This window comes from Gossypium raimondii, chromosome 5 (genome assembly GCF_025698545.1).
Source record: "Gossypium raimondii isolate GPD5lz chromosome 5, ASM2569854v1, whole genome shotgun sequence".
In the NCBI taxonomy this organism is placed as follows: Eukaryota; Viridiplantae; Streptophyta; class Magnoliopsida; order Malvales; family Malvaceae; genus Gossypium; species Gossypium raimondii.
The window spans coordinates 39,600,175-39,620,094 of NC_068569.1; the positions used below are offsets into that span (position 1 = coordinate 39,600,175).

The window sequence follows — 19,920 nt, forward strand, 5'->3', positions numbered from 1 at the left end:
CTGAAGCTCTGCTGGTTCAAACACAATCTTCGATCCAAAACTCAGTATTGCCGGTGGTGGCTGTTGTAAGCCACAACGAGAAACCTACAAAATTCTCAAGGCAGAATTTCAAGACTTGGCAACAAAAAATGTTGTTTTATTTAACCACGTTGAACTTGTCAAATTTTTGGAAGATGAAGTTACTACTTCACTGCTGTTAAAGAGGGCGTGGTAGATGAAGTTACTACTTCACTACTGTTGAAGCTTGGAAACATTCTGATTTCCTATGCCGAAACTACATCCTGAATGGATTCTCAGATGCACTGTACGAAGTAGTGTTAGGAAAACAACTATGGAATTATGAACATTATTGGACCATAAATACAAAGCCGAAGATGCTGGAACTAAAAAGTTTTTAGTTACTAAATTCTTGAATTTTGTAATGGTTTATTCTAAATTAGTTGTGAATCAAGTGCAGGAACTTCAATTGATCATTCACAGAATTCTTGCTGAAGAGATGATGATAAGTGAATCCTTCCAAGTGGCAGCCATTATTGAGAAGTTGCCTCCTGCTTAGAATGACTTCAAGAATTAGCTAAAGCACAAAAGAAAGGAAATGTCAGTGAAAGACCTAATTGTCAGACTTCAGATTGAAGAAGACAATAGAGGTACGGAAAAAAGGCTCAATAAAGCAGCAAATGACAATGTTGCTAGGGCAAACCTCATAGAAGTCAAGAAAGACTTCATGAAGGGAAAACAACCGCATAATGGGTCTAAATTGGGAGCAAAAGGTGGTGTTTCCAAGAAGCAAAAATTTCAAGGAAAATGCTTCAATTGCAACAAGATGAGGCACAAGTCATCCAATTGTAGGACCGAACGAAAGTTAGTGTTAACGAAGCCAATGTTGTGGAAGAAATTTGCAAGGAAGTGTCCGATATGGGCTTATGTGCCTTACATACTCAAGAACTATGAATAAGAATGTTTATTCTAAAGGGGGAATGTTTGTGGGAAGGGGATATGTATTAAACTAAATGCTATCTCTGTAAAAACAAAACTATGAATAAGAATGTCACTTCTTTTTCTGTTAATATGCTTAAGTCTTTGAATTTATGGCATAGTAGGCTCGGACATGTTAATTATGATACTTTATATGCATTAATTAACTTAGAGCACATTCCTTCATTTAACAATAATTATAATTATAAATGTGAAACATGTGTTGAGGCAAAATTAACAAGGTCAAAAACCACTTGATCTAATACATAACGATGCTTGTAAAGCTTGTTCAAACAAAAGGAAGGAATAAATATTTTTTTACCTTCATTGCTACATATATCTACTTAGGAGCAAAGACGAAGCTATAGAGAATAAAATTCTCTATAAGCAAGAAGTTGAAAAACCAACTTAATAAAAATATTAAGTGATCGTAGTGGTAGATATGTTGAATCATTTGAATATTGTACACAACATGACATGAAGTAACACCATCATACTTTCCTCAAATACAATAGTCGAGCAGAAAAATTAGACTCTAGAGGAAAAGATGAACGCACTGCTAAAAAGATCTGGGTTATCACAGGAAATGTGGGGGGGATTGTTTCTAAGAGTTAATTAATTTTAAATAAGGTACCCCACAAGAAAAAGGGACAAGACACTATATGAGTTATGGAAAGGTAGAAAACCATCCTACAACCACTTGAAAGATAAGGGTGTCTTGCTAGTGTAACGTATATTGGTAAGTTGAGACATATTTGTCATCGACACAATACCGTTAAACAACTGATCTCAAACGAAATTATCTCTATTGATTTTGAAAAATCAAAAGATAACATTATGGATCCACTAACTAAAGGCTTAAAACAAGATCATGTTGATAAAACATTGAAAGGAATAAGACTAAAGCCCATGAAAATAAAAGGCGCTATGTGAAGGAAAACCCAACCTAGTTGACTGGAGATCCCAAGATTTAGGTTCAAAAGGACAACCTGATTACATAGACCTTATAAGGTCATTGTGGGGGTACTTATCCCAAGTTCATTCCTATGATGTAAACAGTGACTAAACATGGGATAAGTTAAGCTATACTTTTAATGACCATTGCGTGTTTCGATGAGCCGAACAACATAAGTCACTTATGTGTGAGTGAAGTGGGGCCGTTTCAAGAAGACTATTGGGGCATAGTTCTCTCAAACTCTTACAGAACCAGGAGATGTTCATGGCTATATGAACATACCCATGAGAACTAAAACATTTCCAATGAGGTAGTTGTGTGAGGTATATCATCATTTACACAAAAGCTACTTGGAAAATATTTGTTGAGGAAAAGTAAAAGCTTACATCCCACATTGGTTAAATACCAAGTGTAAGATGTGTTTATATATGGGAACCCTCTTGAAGGGTGATTGAATGACTAATCACATTGGTTGGGGTGCACCCGCACGACATGGGTGATGTGAAATGTCCAGACTGATTGGGCCCAAAATGGGCTTGCAGATATTTTAGCCCAACACCAAAATTAAATAATAAATAAAAGGCCACTCCATTTCAGCAAAAGACCCACGCCTGAGTTCTATAGCTTTGGGCTCGCTATCCCGATCATGATTTTCCTACCCCTAGAGGGAAAGGTCATTCCCTTCTGGGCCGATTGTGGGCGAGGAGGGATTCGAACCCCCGACACCATGGTTCGTAGCCACGTGCTCTAATCCTCTGAGATACAGGCTCTGCCTCATCTCCACTGGATCTATTCCCAGGAGTACCCTAAAAAAAAGAACCTTCCTCTCTCTAGCCATTCCAGGTTAAGAAGATGTGAAAGTGCCTTTCTCTCTATAAGAACGGTGCGTTCTGAGGTGTGAAGTGGGAGAGAGGGGATTTCATAGTTGGGGTTTTGAATAAGATGACCTTTTCATTTTTCATTCTTATTACTTTTTCATATTGAAAAAGTAATAATAATGAAAGGTGTTAAGCTTTTTATCATCCTAGCATCGAGCTATTTTGCTGCAGGACCTCTCCTATAGTATCGTCACCGCAGTAAAGTTTAACCACCAAGTTCGGGATGGATTGGTGTTGTTCCTCTACACCTAGGACACCAGAATATGACGTGGACGATGTGAAATGTTCGGACTGATCGGGCCTAAAATGGGCCTACAGATATTTTAGCCCAACACCAAAATTATTTTATCCTTAGCAGACAAAATCTTCTTTAAAAGGACACTTATCTTATTTTTATTTGATTTCAATCAATTTGATTTATTTTTAATCAAATTGATTGATTGGTTCCTTAATGACAGATTTTGTGTAAATTTCCTAAAATTTCAACATTCTCAATACCTATAAAAGGCTATGAATTTTGAAGAATTTAAAGAACACTCATACTCTCTCACACCGGAATTCTTTTTCTCTAAAAACTCTTGTTTTTCCTCTCCATATTTTTTTAACATCTCGGTGATAGAAAAAGGCAAAGTTCGTTCGTTGATCGTTGCAGAGGTGCTACTACTTTGATCATTATTGTTGTTGTATCCTGGGAGACATTCGACCAATATTTCTCCAAGTACCGTAGGAGCGACCGAATCTGTCTTAAGGAAACTGTTTTTAATAGGCCTCAACGTTTAGTAAAATATCTCTTATTCCTTTTGATTTAAACTTATATTTGATTTTAATTTTGATTGTTTTTCATATTTGACAAATTAAATATAAATCATTCTTGTTTTATTTTATATGTGTTTATTTATATTTAATTATTTTATTCGCTAACATGTTTTCAGTCGAAGTTATTCAACGTAAATTCTGTTTGGATGAGAATTTAACATTTTGGTTTGATTTAATTGATTAATTGGGCAATTAATTGTTGTTTTTAGGTTTCAAGATCATCTCTATTGCTTTTACATCAATTGTCAAATTAATTAGGCAATTAATTAAATATGCGAACTAAGTTAAGTTTGATTAAAGAAGGCATATTTGGTTGTTTTAGTCAAATTAGTCATACAATTTTTGTTGTAAAATTTTCATTGTTTGTTTTCAGAGTTGGCTTGACAGCTTGTAACCGAACCTATTGATCTAGTCAGGTATAGGGTGTTACAGAAATTGTGATTGATTTTGGGGGTCTGGAATTTGTCTTGCTTATCAAGTTGTCCTTTTTCTTTTCCTGACCAAAGTCGTGCCCATGAATCTTGCCAAGAATTGATTCCAAGATTTTCTCACTTCGTAAAGTTATTGCACTAGCATTCTAACTTTAGTTTGGTTCTATTTGAGATGGAAAATTGCCTTGGGACTCCAATCTACCAATTGTTATGGAAAGCTTGTTTCTCCAAATTTTGATTTTTTTCCTTCATGTCCTACCAAAATTGAAAAGTTTCAGTAGCAAGTTTACTGACACTTTCTTCTAGAAAAAAAACTTGAAGTTTGGGATTGTCAAGGGGGGAAGACCTTCGTTAGTATGATTGATTGTAATGGGGTTTTGTTCCGTAGGTCAAATTAAGGTGGTCCCTCCATCCAGTGTTGTGATTCCTCAGTAAAGTTGTGTTGTGGGTAGCTCATGCACAACGTTTTAAAATGCTCCCAATAATCATAAAGCGACTCTGAATCCCTTTGTCAAACATCATAAATTTCCCTTCTCAACTCAATTGCTTGGGATGTCAGAAAAAACCTATCAAGGAATAGATGAGATATGTCAACCCATTTGTTAACTGAACCAAGAGGCAAATAAAATTGTCACTTTTTAGCGGAGTCAGCTAAAGAAAAAAGAAAAGCTCGAAGTTTAATTTGGTCATTGGTAACTTCAAATGGTGTCATACCCAAACAAACCATGTGGAATTCCTTTCAAATTCTTATGCAAATTTTCATGCTACATACCGTGCAAAGGGGGAAATAAGTGTATCAAGATCGATTTAAGTTTAAATGGTACATCTACAGTTGGGTAAGCGATACATAATTATTGTTGTTCATTCGGTGCTGCAACAATTTGCCTACTAGTACGATCAGCCATGAGTTTCGATTTACGAGGTGGATCTTCGTGGACTGTTGTATCATTAGGTAGTTCGTCGATGACCTCTGACACTTGTACTTTTCTGGTTTTGTTGTCAACAACTTTAGACCCGTCTGGTAGTTTACTGCGTCTTATTGTTTCTCTTTGTAACGCCTGGGAAGTTTTCTCGATTCCGAGGTCAAAATCTAGTGGTTCTCTTGGATTTGACCTAGTCATAAGAAAAAGTTAGATTATTGGCAATCCATGCAACAATGCCAAAATTTGATGGGTGTCGAATCCACCAAAAATAAATCCTATACCAAAAAAAATTAAATAAAATTCATAATTAACATATTAGGGTTGATTCTCTAGGGATTGGTCAACAACGTTCGAATTTCTCACAACTAGGGCACTTCGTGGGCAATTTAATGCCCACGACTCTTGCAATCTTGCTTAAAACAAATAATGGACGATTAAAGTAATACGAACTTAACTAAATAGAAATCAAAGAATCATAAAACAATAAATAAAAAAATATTTCTAAATTAAATAAATAAACCAAATTGATGATTGTTCCAGCCCCAGAAATGACTTTGGTCTCAGTTCCAGAATTGTTCACGAACAATTGATGTCTTCTATCTCACTTGTAATCTAATTATAATGATCGAGGACGCCTCAACCACCAATTTTTTCTTAATCGTAAATTAACCATAGGAACCACCTAACAATTAAGCCTTATCAAACAAATAGCCCCGAAATTCGCTTCCATGGTTTAATCCTTCTAGAACCTTCCTTAATCGTAAATTAATCACAGGAAACACATGACAATTAAGCCTTATCAAACAAATAGCCCCAAAAGTCGCTTCCATGGTTTAATCCTTCTGCAACCTTGCGAACTATAAGAACTCCACTCTAATTAATGATTTCAACCGTGTAGATAATTTAAATTAGATCACTTAATCTTATGGCGTCACCCAACTATAGTCCTAGTCGAACCACGCCAACTTGTTCTTCGGTAAAGTAATTTGATGCCGAATTAATTGTACTAACTATGTATCATTCCCAATATCATCCAAGGGATCCTTCTTGAAAAAATGCTAAAAATAATACTATGAGGTAATCCTATTTATGAAACAGAGAAAAAAACATATACCCAACTAAAAGAGTTAATTCCAGTACCAAAATTTAATTGACCTTTAGTTAGAAAATAATTTAGTTACACATAAAACAAAGAAATTTAGAGTTGAATAAAGCTAAAAGGAAAATAAAAATAAAAAAGAAAAATAAAAGAAAGAAAAGCAAACAGGAGCATGGAATGGCGCATGCCAAAATATGAAAGAAAGAAAGAAATTCAGTTTTGTGTTTTCTCTCCAGCCAAATCAAGGACGTCATTCCTTTTACAGTTTTCAGTTATTAAATTTGGAGTGAAATTTTAGTATTCAGTTCCTACAAAATTTCTTAGTAAGAAAATTAAATATTTATTTAAATAAAATATAAGAAATAAAATTTAACCCTAATTACATTTTTAATAAATATCATTATAAATAATATCTAAATAAAAATAAAATAAAATAATAAAATAATCTTAATTTTTTTAACAGTCTCATTATTGTTTGGATCGTATCTACTCTTTTTGATACAATGCCTAGAGCTACTCATAATCTCTCCGTAATCCATATATAAGAAGATAATGTGCTTCAACAAGACTCAAACCCACATCCTCCTATATTGGCAATAATGTTCATACCAATCGTGTTAAGACTCAATCGACAAAATAATCCAAAAAATTGAAACGGTCTTGTATGTCAAATTGTTGTTCCCATACTCAAATCTTCCATGTGACTTCATAATTTCATTTATTTTCCGTATTTTAGATTTACACTACACCTATATAAAAATGAAATAATAAATATCAAAATTAATAACATTGTGCCCAAAATGACTAAAATAAAACACGTCAAATTCACACCTGGGTAACCATCATATTCTTCACCTGAAATCATTAGTGGATTAAAACCATTCTAATTAAACCAGGAAAAGAAAATAAGGCAATTGGGTGATGAGGAATAATTAATTCGGCAGTTTGTAGCCTTTTATAAACCAAAAACACAAATTGAGTTTTGGTAGAAAAAATTGTGAAGATCCTTGTACATCAAAGTCTAAAACTTTTTAATCACTCTATTATTCTCCTTCACTCTTATACTTATTTGTCTAGCTATTGAGAATGCATGTCTCAATCATGTCTTCGACAATGTTTTCAATACAACATGGACAGATTCAATTCAAGCCATCGACACATTTGCCTTGCCTTATTCTTGTTTTTGTTTTTATTAAGACTTGAGGACATTCAACATTTGATTAACATATTTAAATTGGGATATGATTAAAACAAATATATATAATATGTTATGATTTTTACTTGTAATAGACAAGTATGTATGTGGTATCATATCCTCATTTGTTATCATTATTATTCAACTTTATAATAAAATAAATTAATTCAGTGTTAGTTTAATTGATATTATTGTTATTATAACATATAAAAGAAAATAAGTTTAAGTGTATTTAAACATATATCATCCTCCAATTTAAAGGTTGAAAAATTATAAATAATAAGAATTATATAAAAACTTTATAACGCTCAATAAATGTTTATGAAATATTAATTTTAAGTTTTAGAATCAACACCTTTCATTATAGTGTTGAATAAATATGTAAACAAAGTATGTTCCCAAAGAGCTTAAATTTGACTTAAAAATTTAAATTTAAATTAGTTATTATGAAGCTTGAGAGGAAATTTGAGTATATTACATTTTGTAGTCATGAGTATCTCATTTCTTTATTTTTAATTGATATTGACTGGAGTTTTAATTTAAATATAACTAATTTAATTTAAAATTTGGGTTAGTTTTAGTAATGAAATAAATGTAATTAAGCAAGGTCGAAAAATATAAATTTCTAATTGAACTAAAACATAAAAAAAAAACACTCAAGTCAACTCTAGACTTATATATGGAGTTCCATATCAAATTTGATTTTTAAATTTGTTGGCTTGTTTTAAAGTTATCCGTATTCAATTCATGTTAGAAACTTTAAAATTATGTTTACACGCATTTGTTAATTTAATTTAAATGAATTTATTCGGAAATTGAACAAATGTATTCATGAAAAATAATTCAACATTTTTTGAACGATTAAATATATGTTGATGAACAAGAAGCATATGTTTTTCTTTAATTTTTAGATATGAAATAATGAAACATAAATATTACAGATTATATTATAAACAAAATAAACCAAATAATAATGATTATATGATAATTCAACAATTAATAACTTTTAAATGAGTTTTAAACCATTCGATAAACTGAACTTAATTCCCAATTTGAGCCCATCTCTAGGACTTACATTTGTATATTTTATAATTATCAGAATATTTGGTCTCACTTCATTTTGAAAAATTAGATTAACGTTTTGGAAATGATATTTGTAATAATATATGCAGTGATCTAACTTTTAAGTGAAATATCTTAAAGAGTTAAAATTGGATTATTATAATACGCTACATAAAATATAAGATATCAATTGAGATATAAAACGAAAACAATATTAGAAAAATAATTGGGGCAATTTACCAAAAAAGCTTTTTTAAATTACGAAATGGCCCCGGTATTTTATTATTTACCAGAATGGGCCTTTTCCGGTAAATCGCGTCCACATCAACAGCGATGTCGTGGTGCGTGCCGAAATCGCAGCCACGTCGGTAGCGCTTTCTGACGTGGCAACAAATCGCGTCCACGAGGCGATTTGTTGCCACGTCAAGAAAAGCTACCGACGTGCTGACTTGCCCAACGCGTGAACAAAGGCAACTAATGAAATTTCATGTATATAGTCACACTAAATTATTTAAATTATTTATAATACCTAAATTATCCTTATTTATTTTTTATATTACATAAAATACTCCTTTGAAAATACAAAACATTATGATAGTTAATTTAAAATTTATTCTCCACAACTAATGAAAATCATTTAAAATACTAAAACGAGATCTGTCTGAACAAACTATAAGAAAATCCCTGGAATGCTGTGATTTCTTCGTCTTCAACGAAAGATCTCGAGAAAGATCACGGTGAGGAAAGCTTGTGCTTAATGAGGAAGCAAATTTGGACACTCGGAATCATCTAACAATTATGCAGAACAACAGCTGTCTTTCTTCACAGCTGAAACATCATCCCTAGAGCCGACATTGATGGTTTGTCCCTTGGGCAATGTTGTTTGATCATTCCCTCATTCGAGTGCTTTTTGACTGATCACATGATGTATTTGAGTTAGTACTTCAGTGAATGCATGCTCAACATTTGTAGATTCAAGGGCAGATGTTTCCATAAAGAAGCACGTACACGTGTCATGGGTTGCGCATGGGAGCCCACAACCATGACACATTCGTGTGATCCATCAAGTGGGAAAGAGGTCATTTGGCCCGATCGGACTGACCCATTGCTTGAAGAGATTGAAGGCCCATCTACAAGCTCGTCACATATGGAAACATAATCTTCGAGGATTTGCAATCATAGATTTGATATGTAATCTTAGAAGATATGATCTTGTAATCTTAGAGATTCAATTTGTAGATACCATTCGATCTTAGCCATTCATGTACTTGATTTGTACCGTTGGATTTGGGGAGGCTCTACTATAAATAGAGGCCTCTCCCCTCATTGTAAATCACTTGAGTTTTGAGGAATAATAAGAGTTCTTGAGAGTATTCACTCAAACATTATTCTCTCTTGTGTTCTTGATATTTCGTGGCTTGTTCTTATTGCGTTCTTCGTTCATCTTTGCTTGATCTTTGAGTTGCTTTCGTTTGTGCTGGTTTTCAAAGGGGAATTCTATTGAATCCTCAAATCGTGGGAGTTAGGCTGACTTAGGCATTTTTGAAGCAAGAAACTGTCTAAGGCCGCACGGATTGTGAGGCAAAAATCCTAAGTCCGTGACAGTTGGTATCAGAGCCAAGCTTTTCGAAAGCACTATTAAAGGATGTCGAGAGAAGTTGGTGAGAATGAGCCAATAGAGACCTGTGGAAGGGCTAGAAAGGCTAGTCGATCGAGGGATATGTTGTCGAGCTTGGAAAATCGAGTAGTCAATCTCGAGGAGTCTGTTGGTGACATGAGGGAGACACTCGAAGTGGTCCTGACCCGTATGGAAGAACTGAGGGAAGACATCAAGGAATTTGTGCTGGAGACTCTTAGGTCCACTTCGAACAAGTTGACGGTAAGGGACGAAGCTCTTGAGGCCCTAGTGACTGCCATGAAAGAAGAGATTGCTGAGCTTAAGGGGGAGCTCACAATCTGTAAAGCCGCTCTGGGAAGTGGGATGTTGACTTCAGGACCGAAGCAACGTCATGTTGATGTTCCAAAACCCGAGAAGTTCAAGGGGGCTAGGTCTACTAGAGAAGTGGACAACTTCCTATGGGAATTGGAGCAATATTTTTGAGCAATGGGCATTGAGGACGATGCCACTAAGGTAAACACTGCTTCGATTTACTTTACTGATGTTGCTCTCTTGTGGTGGCTACGTAGGTTCACGGATGAGAAACGTAGAGGAACGGCTATTGGGACTTGGGAGGAGTTCCAAGGAGAGTTAAAGAAGCAGTTTCATCCGCAACATGCTGAAAAGGAGGCTCGTGCTAAGTTACGCCGGCTTACGCAACAAAGCACCGTTCGAGATTATGTGCGGGAGTTTAGTGAGCTGATGCTTCAGATCTCTGATTTGAATGAGAAGGAAGCATTTTATTGGTTTGAGGATGGGCTAAAAATGTGGGCTAAGCAAGAGTTGCGTCGCCTAGGTATCACTGATTTGACTGTAGCCATGGCTGAGGCAGAAAACTTTTACGAAGTTGGTGGGAGGAAGTTTGAAAATAGTGACACTTCCAAGCCCAAGCCAAGACCCAAAGGCAATGGTGGGGGAGACAAAGAGCAAACCGAAAGGAATGGCGAAGCCCCAAGGACTAATGATGGTAGACCATGGGATAAGAAAAGGCCAGTGAGATGCTATCTTTGTCAAGGTCCACATAGGTTTAGTGCTTGTCCAAAGAGGGTCGCTTTAAAAGCTATGGAAGCGCGCGAAGAGGGCGGTCATTATACCAAAAGTCTTAGCGCAATATTGGGTGGTGTTGAAGACAAGGCAAGTAATGGGCTGATGTTTGTGGATATCATCGTGGCAGACAAAAAATTGAATGCCCTTGTTGATACTGGCGCATCCGATTTGTTCATATCCAAATAGATGGCAAAGGAACTCATTCTCAAAGTGGAGGAAGATTCGGGTCGACTCAAAACGGTGAACTCAGAAAGTATTCCCATAATGGGTGTGGCTAAAGGGGTGGAACTCAAACTTGGCGACTAGACAGGCAAGGCAACCATTAAGGTAACCCAACTTGATGATTATGATTTTGTGGTAGGATTGAGTTTGCTTGACCGACTTAATGCGGATATTCATTCTTCCGAGAATTACATGACGATCTCTGATTTGAACCATCGATATATGGTGCGAATGAAAAGAAAGGGAAACATGGAAGGCAAAACATTGTCGGCAATCCAATTTACCAAAGGAGTACGTAGAAACGAAGTCTCCTATTTAGCCACCTTAAGGGACAATGTGGATGAGAAATTCGAGGGGGAAATTCCAAAGGAAGTGAAGCAGCTGTTGCAGTCTTTTCACGATGTAATGCCCACAGAGTTGCCCAAGACATTGCCACCGAAGAGGGAGGTGGATCACAAGATTGAGTTGTTACCTAATACTGAGCTGCCAGCAAGGGCATCATATCAAATTTCTCCGCCTGAGTTGGAGGAATTGCGGAAGCAGTTAAGGGAACTCCTAGATGCCGGGTTCATTAAACCTTCCAAAGCCCCATTTGGTGCGCCAGTGTTATTCCAAAGGAAGCATGATGGGTCCTTAAGATTGTGCATTGACTATAGGGCCTTAAACAAGATCACTGTGAAGAACATGTATCCCATTCCTCTTATTGCAGATTTGTTCGATCAACTTGGTAGCGCGAGATGGTTTACTAAGTTGAATTTGCGATCGGGATACTACCAATTGAGAGTAGCCGAAGGGGATGAGCCCAAAACAGCCTGTGTGACTCGGTATGGGTCTTTTGAATTCTTGGTGATGCAGTTCGGGTTGACAAATGCTCCAGCAACATTTTGCACCCTAATGAATAAGGTATTACAACCTTTCTTAGATCGCTTTGTGGTTGTTTATCTTAACGACATTATGGTGTATAGTAAGACGCTTGAGGAGCACGTTGGACATCTGAGGGAGGTGTTCCAAGTCCTACAGGAAAATGAGTTGTATGTCAAAGAGGAAAAATGCTCATTTGCCCAACGAGAGGTGGCTTTTCTTGGCCATATTGTAGGAGGTGGCATGATCCGAATGGATACAAGCAAAGTCCGAGCAATTTCTGATTGGAAGCCACCAACCAAGGTAACGAAATTGCGGTCCTTTCTTGGTTTAGTAAACTACTATCGACGTTTCATTGAAGGCTACTCCAAGATCACTACACCCTTGACAGACTTGTTGAAAAAGGGTAAAGTATAGGACTGGGACTCTCGTTGTGGGAAAGCTTTCGACCAAGTAAAGCAAGCAATGGTGAGTGAACCTGTACTTGCTTTACCGGACTTTTCAAAGGCGTATAAGGTACGTACGGATGCTTCAGACTATGCAATTGGGGGAGTATTGATGCAAGAGGGGCATCAAATTGTTTCGAGAGTCGAAAGTTGAATGAGACGGAACGGAGATACACGGTCCAAGAAAAAGAGATGACTGTTGTGGTGCACTGTTTGCGCACATTGAGGCACTATTTGCTGGGTTCCAGGTTCGTGGTATTCACTGATAATGTTGCAAATAGTTATTTCCTAACCCAGAAAAAGTTGTCCCCCAAACAGGCTCGTTGGCAGGTTTTCCTAGCGGAGTTTGATTTTAGCATGGAGTACAAGCCGGGGAGTGCCAACATTGTGGCTGATGCGCTTAGCCGAAAGATGGAATTTGCAACTATAAGCCAGCCCAATAGTCCCTTATTGGAGCGCATTCAAGAAAGGTTGTCCCACGATTCCAAGGCCAAAAATTTGATTGAGCTTGCCAAGGAAGGAAAAACGAGGCGATTTTGGCTCGAGGGAGAATTACTATACACTCAAGGACAACGTCTATATGTGCCCCAACATGGGAACTTACGAAAGGAAGTCATGAAGGAATGTCCTGATTCAAGATGGGCTGGTCATCCGGGCATGCACCGCACTTTGGCTCTCTTGGATGATCGATTTTATTGGCCTCACATGAGTGATGATGTGAAGACTTACGTGAAAACTTGTTTGGTGTGCCAACAAGATAAAATTGAGTTGAAGGCTCCTGCTGGGTTGCTACAGCCATTACCTATTCCGGAGCGCCCATGAGAGAGTTTATCCATGGACTTTATTGTAGGTTTGCCTAAATCTGATGGATTTGCAAGCATTTTTGTTGTGGTGGACAGGTTTTCGAAGTATGCAACTTTTATCCCGCAACCAAGGAGTGTCCTGCTGAGGAGGCTGCTCGCTTGTTTCTTAGACATGTGGTGAAGTATTGGGGAGTGCCACAATCTATCATCAGTGATATAGATGGGTGATTCACGGGACGATTCTTGACGGAGTTGTTCAAGTTAATGGGCTCGAACTTGAACTTTTCAACCAGCATGCATCCACAAACCGATGGGCAAACTGAACGAGTGAATGCGTTGTTGGAGATGTATCTTCGACACTATGTGAGTGCCACACAGAGAGACTGGCCAAAGTTGCTGGATGTGGCTCAGTTTTCATACAATTTGCAAAGAAGCGGGGTGACAAACCGGAGTCCGTTCGAATTAGTGACAGGACAACAGCCACTTACACCCAATGCTATTGCGACTCGTTATAGGGGACCGAATCCGGCAGCCTATCGATTTGCAAGAGATTGGCAAGAGCAAAATGATTTGGCTAGAGCTTGTCTTCACAAAGCGAGTAAGCGCAATAAGAAGTGGGCGGATCAGAACCGAAGGGATGTGCAATATCAGGTTAGTGACTCTGTCCTTGCTAAACTGCACCTGATTTTGCGGCACAATGGGTTGCATAAAAGGGCTTGTTCGACGTTATGAGGGGCCGTTCCGAGTGGTGAAGAAGGTAGGCAAGGTGGCCTACAAACTTGAGTTGCCTGAAAAACTCAAACTTCATCCAGTGTTTCATGTGAGTATGCTTAAGCCATTCCATGAAGATGGAGAAGACCCAGAACAAAACAAGTCCAAACGAGCACCGATGGGGGTAAAAACCACCTATGATAGAGAAGTTGAGAACATAGAGGGGGATCGTGTGATCAGACGGAAGTACTATCGACCACGACATGAATACCTAGTCCGATGGAAGGGATTCCCCGATAGTGAGACAAGTTGGGAACCCGCTGAAGCCTTGTGGCAATTTCAAGATAAGATAGATCGTTACCATGCGGAGGACGAGACGAGGAGGTCGCTAGATTCGGTGGGGGAGAATGTCATGGGTTGCGCATGGGAGCCCGCAACCATAACACATTCGTGTGATCCATCAACTAGGAAGGAGGTCATTTGGCCCGATCAGACTGACCAATTGCTTGAAGAGATTGAAGGCCCATCTACAAGCTCGTCACATATGGAAACATAATCTTCGAGGATTTGCAATCATAGATTTGATATGTAATCTTAGAAGATATGATCTTGTAATCTTAGAGATTTGATTTGTAGATACCATTCGATCTTAGCCATTCATGTACTTGATTTGTACCGTTGGATTTGGGGAGGCTCTACTATAAATAGAGGCCTCTCCCCTCATTGTAAATCACTTGAGTTTTGAGGAATAATAAGAGTTCTTGAGAGTATTCACTCAAACATTATTCTCTCTTGTGTTCTTGATATTTCGTGGCTTGTCCTTATTGCGTTCTTCGTTCATCTTTGCTTGATCTTTGAGTTGCTTTCGTTTGTGTTGGTTTTCAAAGGGGAATTCTATTGAATCCTCAAATCGTGGGAGTTAGGCTGACTTAGGCATTTTTGAAGCAAGAAACTGCCTAAGGCCGCACGGATTGTGAGGAAAAAATCCTAAGTTCGTGACACACGTGGGCGCGACTTATCTATTTACTTTTTTCTCTAAAACCCTAAAAATCCTAAAAACCCTAAACCCTAAACCCTAAAATCCAAAAACCTACAAGTCAGGCAATCGCGGTCACGTCAACACGCTTTGCTGACGTGGCAACAAATCGCGTCCATGAGGGGGCAATTTGTTGCCACGTCAGCAAAGCGCTCTGACGTGGTTGTGATTTCCTCGCACGTCCCCTGACATCGCGCTGACATGGACGCGATTTGCTAGAAAATGGCCCATTCCGGTAAATAATAAAATACCGGACCCATTTCGGTAAATTTATAAAAATTAAGCTTTTATTGGTAAATCAGCCAAATAATTGAAGCATTCACAAAAAAATTTAAAACTTATAAAAACTACCATTTCGCTTGTATTCACCTTCTCCTTACATTTTGAAATTTTATAATAAAGTTTATAAATGATATTTATAATAATTTATGCAATGTTCTAGTCATACAAACTTTTTGGTAAGTTTATACCTTTTGGATTTTAATAAAAGTTTTACTTTAACAAAGAAAAATAATTAAGGTATAATAAGAAAACAATATTGGGAAATAATGGAAACAATTCATAGAAATGACATTAGCACAAGACCCATACATAAAATGAAGTACCATTATTATAGAGAAAATAAAAGTAAATTTTGCTGTCTTGAGCAATTTATTGTCTTGGTCCAATATATATATATATATATATATATATATATATTGTCTTTATTTAAAACAAAATAACAATTTTCTATAAAGTAGTGACTTTTGCCCTTGTTCCTTTCATTCCTTTTCTTCAAAGTTAGAGAGCTTCTTAATTACAGCATGGATCGCCTCCCCCTCCACTTTCCGTACTACCATATGTGTCGGAAGGGCTATCGTAATATGGAGGATTATTCCGACCTTGGGAAGGGCTGTAGTAATATGGGCTATTGTCATTTCGAGGATGTCTCCGACCTGTAACTCAACATCATTAGGATGAAAATCAAGTAAGATTATTTAATAAACCGCAATTAGTCTATGAGCTAGAAGCACATTTTCATTGGTGTTGTGTTTATTGCGATTATGAATATGATTGATGCTATTGAAATTAATTATGAAAAAATACGAATGACGAAAAAAGTCAAAACCGTAATGTCTGGATCGGCTTCTTGCAGCTGCTCAGGACATGAGAAGCATGATGGCCAAGAAAACCACCATAATCTTCACTTGAAATGAGTTGTGGGTTAATGCCATTCTGAATAAATCTTGTGACACAAAATAAGGGCGTTAAGCTTGGAAATATAGCAGAGGCGTGCAATGGGGTTGATGAGCAACAATTGGCACTTTGTAGCTTAGTATTTATAGACCAAAAAATTCATTGACTTTGGTATAAAGATGTCTCAAGAATTCATCATCTGTCTAGCTATTGAGAACACATGGTTGAAATGTCAATGCTCAATCACATGTTGGACGAACCTTCCAAAATGTCAATCCCAACATGGCCCCATTCTATTCAAGCTATGTGTCGCCGCCATACATACCATGAACCTGTTTTGTATTCCACTCCTTTTTAACTCAGCCATCAACATATTTAAGTTATCAATAAAAAATATAGTACCATATTTTACTTGCAACAGAAATGATGCATATGTACTCGCAACATTATCCATGGTTCTTGAGCTATTAAGTAAATTAAAGTTCAGAATTCTAATATTTGATTTTAGTAATTTACAAATTTAATTGCATTTTTAAATTATTAATTAATATTAAATCCAACTCAAGCTAAACTTGATTCAACATTCAAATTTTGAATCAAGTTTGAATTTATTTTCAATTTGAATTTAATTTATTTTTATCATCTACTAATTCTTGAAATAAATTTTTAACTTTTGTTCCATTCAATTGTTACGCTCTTTGTTCAAACAGCAACTGAAACATCAATTTAGGATGGTTAAAATGTGTCTTCTTTTGTTGGCATTTCTGACTTGCATAAATTGTTGAAAGTTTTAATTTTATCACTTGGTTGACTTTTAAAATTAATTTTGAAAAATGAAAATGAATATATGTAAAAATTAGAAAAAAATTTTCATTAATTGTTTTTGCTTAGTAAAAGTGAAAATGATGAAAATAAGAATTTTAACCTTAAGTGAATTGACCTAAACTTGAACCAATATAAACACAAAAATATTCATTTTTTAAACAAATTTTCACATATTAAATTTAGTAGTTTGATCTGTCAAAATTCCTTACGGCAAATTAGAATCATTTCCACACTTAAGAACTTGTTTTTGAGTCTATAACACCCTAAAACCCTAATATCTCAATCCTGCTATTTAACTCCTATATCCAAGCATATAACATGACATCGCAAACACAACTACAATCCATGAATTCATAACCAATAACGTTAACCATAACATGATCAAACCTTGTTCCAATACATTTCAAATATAATTCAATTACCAACATACAACAATTCAAAACTGTTGACACCATTTTTTTGTAAAATAAGGTCGACTTGGATTTTGAAAATGAAAACGAAAATGAGAGTCGCCACCAACCTTTTTTGATGAGGTGTGATCGGGTCACCTCAAAAAGTGGTTGTTTTTAATAAACAATTTGATTTTATTAAAACAACGATTTTGGGTCCACAAAATTCAGGAAAACGGGTTCGGGAGTCGGTTACATACGAGGAAGGATTAGCACCCTCGTAACGCCCAAAAATTGGTACCTAGTTGATTAATTAGTGTCTCAGTGTCGAAGATTAAAAATTTTGAAGAATTTTAAAAATACGATCCTTTATTGAAATGTTGAAAATTTCAAGAAAATGGCATATTTTACGTTAATCGAGGAAAAGAGTTATATCCAGTAAGTTAGGACACAATGTCTTGAATTCCCGATACGCGAATGGTTGCCAAAAATATACTTACTTAAAATATATTTAGCTATCTCGGATTAAAAAAGGGATCATGCCCTCAAGTTAGGACACGATCTTTTCTTAATTCCGGAGATCGTTTAAAACTTGAGTTTGAAAAGATTCGTGTATTTAGATTTATTGTGAAAATCGAAACCCCATAAGTTAGGGTACTTCCTTCTTGAATTTAAACACGAGATTTTGCTTATTCAAAAAGATCATAATTTATGCATTGAAATTAATCTAACTCGGAATGGTAGAGCACGGCGTTAATGTTCGTAGCAAACAATGTTGAACACGATAATGTAAGCATAAATAATACGCACGGCATAGTAAACGAGATAAATAATAGGAGAGACAAATCGATCATATCACAACAAATAAATAAATTAATAATTAAGACATTCCTTTAAAATAATAACGAACATATACGCAAATAAATAAATTAACATCGAGTGAAACAAAATGCAATAAATAAAATTAATAAAACTATAAAAAGTATAAGAATATGTGTGTATATATATATTTTAAAATTGTCAAAAATATAACAAATATATATGTGTATATAAATTATAAAATATATGTAAATATATGTATTATAAAATGTATATAAGTATATGTATATTTTAATATTATAAAGTATATACAAAAAAGAATATATGTATGTATATATATATAGGAGTTATAAAATGTAAAACACATATATATTATAAGAATGCATGTACACACATATATATATATTAAAGTTATAAAATATAAAACACATATGTATGTATAAATATATAAAACATAAAATATATGTGCGTATGTACATTATAAAAATATGTGTATGTACGTGTATAACAAAGTTTTAAATAAATATATAAATAAGAAAACAAATAAATAAATGAATAAATAAAGAATTAAGATAAAAAGGGCTTAATTGTAGCTTAAATTAAATTAGCAGGATAGATTAAAATAAAAATAAATAAATAAATAAAGGGACCAATTTCAAATGCGCAAAGAAAAGCGGGGATTAATTGGGAAAATATCCCATGTCGGCAAAACGGCGTCTCCTAAGGACGCACCTACGCACGATCTATGGACCAAATCAAAAAAGAAACAAAATTATGTGGCCAAAATCAGAAAATGCAACAAAGACCGCGTCAAAAACGCCACAAAGGTGGAGGGGCCTATTGCGCAAATAGCCCATTCGACGAAAACACGCAGATCCTCAGGGCCATCGGGTCGCCATTCTATCCTCATCCGTCAGACTAGTAAGCTATTCAGGTACTCTGTTCTTAAATGCTGCCGCCCTTGACCCCACCTCTCTGCTCAAAATGTGGAACCGACTGATTGACGCTCTGGGGTCGTGGGTTAATGTTAAAACGACGTCGTTTTGGCACCTAAAGCTTAGGCCCAAAACGACATCGTATTGGTCCTATTATAAATAATAAAAACATAACAACAAAATCATTTTGAACAGCTTTTTATAAAAAAATCTTCCTTTTTTCTCTGTTCTCTCTCTGGAACTAACCTAGAATTTGGCCGTTAGGTCGCCGGACCACCGTGATGGCTGCCGGTTGTTGGCAACGGCGTCGCCGTCCATGGTGGCCGGAGATCATAAAAAATTGGCCATTTTTGGCCTTTTCGACTCCCGATCCCAAAAATGCCGTCTTTCATAGGAGACGACGACCTCGGCCCCCCCACGACGGCATAAACATCGGGAAAGGTAAGATCTGCTTCTCCTTTTTCGATTTTGTATTTATTTATTTTTTGAAATGCAAGTAAAATAAATAAATAATAGAAAAAGGCAGAAAAATAAAAGCATAAAAAACACCTTTTTGAATCTGTCAACTATTTTTTGTTTTGTATTCGACTTTTTTTCCGAAAAAGAAGAAAAAGAAATACATTGAGATTTCATGGCTTTTATAGCCTATTTACAAAACT

At 35.9% G+C, this 19,920-nt stretch overlaps 1 long non-coding RNA gene across 1 annotated transcript; it reads right to left on the bottom strand.

Moving 5' to 3' along the window:
• Positions 1-15,655: 15,655 nt before the first annotated feature.
• On the bottom strand, positions 15,656-16,387 carry LOC128041204 (uncharacterized). The gene is made up of 2 exons (XR_008195885.1): positions 16,226-16,387; positions 15,656-16,052 (listed from the first exon to the last, which is right to left on the bottom strand). It is a non-coding gene; the product is annotated as an uncharacterized LOC128041204 (long non-coding RNA).
• Between the last annotated feature and the right edge of the window lie 3,533 nt (positions 16,388-19,920).